The following is a 5,264-nucleotide window of genomic DNA, read 5'->3' as shown; positions in this document are numbered from 1 at the left end:
ACTTGGTAGTTTATAGGATCCTTCAGGCTCATCTTCTTCATCACTAATGCCATAATCACCAGGAAAACATTTTTCATCAGCTTCAGGCAACCAATCTGGTTTTTCCATTTTCTCAGCCTCATTGTGTGATCTAATTGTTGGACCAGGATTTCTCACTGGCTTTAGTTTCTGTGCCATTGGTCTATCCTCATCATCAGATGAAGAAACTGCTTGCAGTTCCACACTGTTGCCATCTGAATCAGACAGAAATTCTGATACATCAGTGTCACCTTCAAAATGATTGAGGTCAGCTTCTCTCTGAAGAATACTTTTCTTAAGCTCTTCCTTTCTGTCCATGCTTGTATCCACCAACTTAGTGCAACTTTGTTGGGTGTTAATGCAATGATCAACAGAATAATAATCTCTGTTTTCATCTGCATTACACAGCTCATTTGCTCTCACAACTCTTATGTTCACACTCTTTTCATTTAGAGAGTGGAGCAACATCTGCTGCACATCATCTTCAGAAGATATTTTCTCTAAGCCTTCTATCCCTTTATGAGCATCACTAACATAGTACATATAATCATCAGAGCAGCAACCCTCACTCCTAATAAGAGATATCAGAGTCCCAAATGATATGTCTGACCGGTACATGTTTCTAACAACAGAATCTCTGCCATCTAAATGGAACCAAATTCCCCATTTTGGGTCATCAATACTGGACAAAAATGGAATGAATTATTATAAAGAATACACACTGCTAAAGTTTCTAACAATTTGCAATTACTTTGTTATCATACATTGGGGGAAATTGACCTAAAATACATCCTATCAATAAAACTGAAAAAGAAGAAGATATGTTGTACCTGCCGCCTCCCGCACGAGGAAGCTTGCGCCGGCCACGAGGTGCACTTCTTGTCGTCGTCGGTGGTGGAGCCGCCACCAACTCCTGGGATGGCTCGTCGGTGGTCGAGCCGCCGCCGCCGCCAACTCCAGATTCAGGCTGTTGCGCCGCAAAGCTAGAGCTGCCTAGCCACATCGTATCGACCTCCGAAAGGTCGACGCGGCCCCCAACTACGTCAGGAGGTTGGCCGCCGAACAAATCGCCGTCGGGGTTTGGATCCACCGCCGCCATTACCACTGACGCCTAGGGATACAGAGGAGAGAGCTCGGGGAGAGAGATGTGGTTCGGTCGGTCGGCTGGCCGGTCGATCGTTTTGACCTAGCCCCTGGCTGGTTCCGACCGAGCCGGGCCACTAACGGCCGTGAGCGGGCGTCCGTTAGCGGTTAGGGCGGCCGTCGGCCTGCCATGTGGGCCATCCCTGTCAGTTAAGCGGTTAAAACGGCTAAATGGACGATCAACACGACTTGGTAGTTTTTTGGCACAAAATTTGACATTTTCGGTAGTTATTAGTCACTCTTTTGAAAGTGGTAGTTCTGTGGGACGGATACCCCTAATGTGGTAGTTTTTTGTCAAATACTCGTCTACCTCACAGCCCCACCTTTGTGATCTGCGACCAGGTGACATAATCCATGCAACACATCCTGATCGGTTGCCCCTTCTCCCGAATGGTGTGGCATGACGTCTACTCTGCACTGTGGCTCACCCCTAAGATGTCGTGCAATGACGAGTCCTTCAACTGGTGGCATTCTTCTGGTGAGACCGCCTTGGCTTCGCTGCACAAAGGAGCCGTGTCCCTTGGGATCATCGTCGCGTGTCCCTCTGGAAGCATAGGCGGGCACTCAAATAACATAAGGGGAGCACTCAAATAACATTCGGAGAGCACTCCTTTTGATGATATTGCAAAGTTTTAGCTAAAAATAACATTCGGAGAGTAATCAAATAAAAAAAACAAATCATTGTTCAAAGTTTATGTACATTTTTGAGCAGTGATTTTGTTTTTTTGGTGAGGGCTCCACGAAGGTTATTTGTTGCTGAAACATTGCAGGATCATCAAACCTTTGATAATCTTTAATCCCTGAAAGTTTCAGATTTTTTTAAATTTTTTTTCAATTTTATATGAATTTACTGTTCTTGAGAGTGTAGGGGCACCCGGGAGCTGTTAGACATTTCTCTTCCGAGTTTTCATTTTTGACCCACCATGAATCTTTACTTGTGCTTATGCTCTCGCTAGCCTAGCCACACATCTTGTTCGTGGCCTATCGCTAGCTAGCGTTTGTAACTCTATTCTCCCTACTAATGAAATGATAAGGAATTTGTTTATTCGTGAAAAATAAAACAACAAGATTTCAGTTTCCCTCAGAATTTTTATGATTAATAATAATAATATAACTTACAAAACAACGGTGCCACAGCGACCCACAAATACCAGCACCAAATTGACCTAAAACCAACAGATAACCCGAGGAAAGGCAGGAACCCAGCTCGAGGGACATGGACTTCCTCGAAGTCACGTCAGGCGGCAACTTGGGTGTCACAGACAGAGTGGCGAGGCAGCGTGCAACGCAATGTTGTTTGATGGCTGCCGGAACGTGGTGGGGCGAACCAGCAGCGGATCCGAACCGTAGCCCCCGCACTCGCTCCACATGAGACTGACCGGCATGAGACATACGCAGGCACTGCAGGTTGATTTCTGATTTGCTGAGGAGCTAAAAGCTTCCTGTCTTATTTCTTCCGTCAATTCATCCTTGTAATCCTCAAACGTGGCATCATACTTTGATACAGTGCCATCTTGCACAACCCAGATCTGGCTCCTCTGCTCATCTTGGCAAACTCGCGATATCAAGCGCGAGTCATGGCTAACCAAGACCACGCCTCCTTTAAATTTATCTAGAGCATCTGCCAAGGCGTCGATACTTTGCATGTCGAGGTGATTTGTTGGCTCATCCAGCAAGAGAATGTGAGGGCGCGACATTGATATTGAAGTGAAGACAACACGAGCCTTCTGACCACCGGATAACTTAGCAATGGGAGTAAGATGGCTGTGCCCCGGCAAGCCAAACTTTCCAAGCTTTGCCCGGACAGCCTCCGCCTTGCTCATGCCCTCCTGGTCAGGGTGGAGCCTAAGCAAGTACTGAACCGCAGTTTCCTCCATGGTCAACAAGTCGACAAAATGCTGTGAGTAACGCCCAATCCTCAGCTTTTGGCTCCTTCTGGCGTCTCCTTCAGTTGGGACGAGATCAGCAGCAAGTAAATTGAGAAGAGTAGACTTGCCTGCTCCATTGGGCCCGACAATTGCAACACGTGTTCCCATATCAATGCCAACATCAACACTTGACAGCTTGAAGTCTGGCAGGCCATGGTAGCTGAACCCCACATCAATGAGCTGAAGGAGCGGCGGCGTTAGCAACGTGGGCTCTGGGAAGTGGAACTCGACATTGTAGTCAAGCCACCTGTGAGGCAGATCCACCGGCTTCACGCCGTCATTGCGGGCAGCAGCAGCAGCAGCCTTCCCCGTGTTCTTGGCAACTTCCTTATGAGCCTTTGACAGCGCTTGGCCTTTCACCTTGTCTTGCGCTGCCTTGCTGCCAGTCTTCCTTGCAGCTTTCATCTGCTTGTCATACACCTCGGCCTTCCTGTTCACCTCCTTCCTCCTCTGCTCATACCCACTCTCAAAATCGTCAAAGTTGCCACGGTAGAGGTGCAGGCTCTTGTCGTGCAAATGTACTATGTCGTTGCACACGGTGTTCAGGAAGTCCCGGTCATGGGACACGACGATCAGTGTCTTCTTCCACTGCGAGCACAGGTACTGCTCCAACCAGAGCACAGCTCGGAGGTCCAGATGGTTGGTAGGCTCATCGAGCAGCAGCAGCGTTGGCTGCATGAAGAGCGCGCGGGCGAGCGAGATGCGCATCCTCCAGCCCCCGCTGAACGACTTGGTGGGCCTGCCCTGCATAGCCTGGTCGAACCCTAGCCCCGCCAGGATCTTGGATGCACGTGCCCTGGCGGCGTCCGAGCCGCAGAGATTGAGCCTCTCGTACACCTCGGTAAGCTTCCCCTCGTTGTCGCCATCAAGATCTTCTGAGGCCTCAAGTCTCGCCTGCTCGGCTTGGAGGGCGGCGAGCTCTTCATCGGCGGCAACCACAGCCTCGATCGCCGGACAGTCATCGCCAGCGATCTCCTGCTCCACAAGCAGGACATCGATGCTCTTGGGCAACGGCAACTGCCGCCAAGCCAGCAGCTTCAGCAAGGTCGATTTGCCCATGCCGTTGGGCCCCACGAGGCCGTATCGTCGGCCGTGAGAGATCCGGAGGGAGGCGCTCTTGAGCAGCTCCTTCCCGCACGTGGACACCGAGAAGTTGTCGACAACGATGTCCCTGATATTGCCGTCGGCGTCGTCGGATCCGTGAAGACGCGCGCCCATGACGACGGAGAAGGCGTCACGGTCATCCCGAAGAGCCTCTCGCCTGGCGGCATCGGCGGCCGCGGCCACCATAGCGTCACGCCTGTCCTTCTTTTTAGAGCTTTTGTCCGACGGCCCGATGGCCTTGAGGTCGACGGCGGAGCGGGCAGCCCTGGGCTTCGAGGCGACCTCCCCCCCTTCCTTCTCCTCTTCCTCTTCCTCGTCGTCTGACGGAGGGAGGTCGATATGAGCATACGCTGACACGGCGGCGGCGGCCTTGGAGGACCTGGGTCGTGAAGGCCTGGATCTGGAAGCCGCCGGCGCGTTCATGGAAGCTAGAATCTTGGACACCGGTGGACGCGCTTCCGACCTGGCGACGGCGGACGAGTCTTTGCGGCCCATTGATTAAGCGCCTAGGGTTTCGGGGACCGGACGAAGTGGATCGGTTGAAATCCCTATTTGAGCTTCTGGTTTTGCTTTATTTTATTTATAATATATTTCCCGGTTCTGAAAAAATTATTTTAGATTTGTCTACAAATATGACTGTATCTAACATTAAAACATGTCTAGATACATCAACAATTCTAAGACAACTTTTTTTTGTACTGAGGTAATATTAAGTAGCGGCTCTGTTAGGACCCCGTTGGATTGGAATACTGATACGTTTTCTTTTCTTTAGAAAAGGAGGAGGACCCCGGCCTCTGCATCTAGATGATGCATACGGCCACTTTATTAATTGTTCTCATAAGACCTTACAAAATCATACAACAGTAAGACTAAAGCCACCATCTAAGGAACAACTGTCGCTACTTCTATCCAATTAATGAAGGGGCGTTGATAGTCTGGGCCTAATACCAAACAGACATCGCAGCCAGACCTAAACATCTAAGACCTGAGGTCCCAACCAGAACGCCTGCCGGGTATGGGGCACCTACTAGTCCGGCGCACTCCTCGAGTAGGATGCCTGCCGGGTATGAG

The 5,264-nt window shown here is 50.2% G+C and overlaps 1 pseudogene; it reads right to left on the bottom strand.

Moving 5' to 3' along the window:
- Positions 1-2,417: 2,417 nt before the first annotated feature.
- On the bottom strand, positions 2,418-4,688 carry LOC125528207 (ABC transporter F family member 4 pseudogene; annotated as a pseudogene).
- Between the last annotated feature and the right edge of the window lie 576 nt (positions 4,689-5,264).

Source organism: Triticum urartu, chromosome 1A (genome assembly GCF_056163025.1).
Source record: "Triticum urartu cultivar PI428250 chromosome 1A, HENAU_Tu73, whole genome shotgun sequence".
NCBI classification, from domain to species: domain Eukaryota; kingdom Viridiplantae; phylum Streptophyta; class Magnoliopsida; order Poales; family Poaceae; genus Triticum; species Triticum urartu.
Note: the sequence above shows the minus strand (reverse complement) of the source record. Positions and strands in the feature narration are given on the sequence as shown.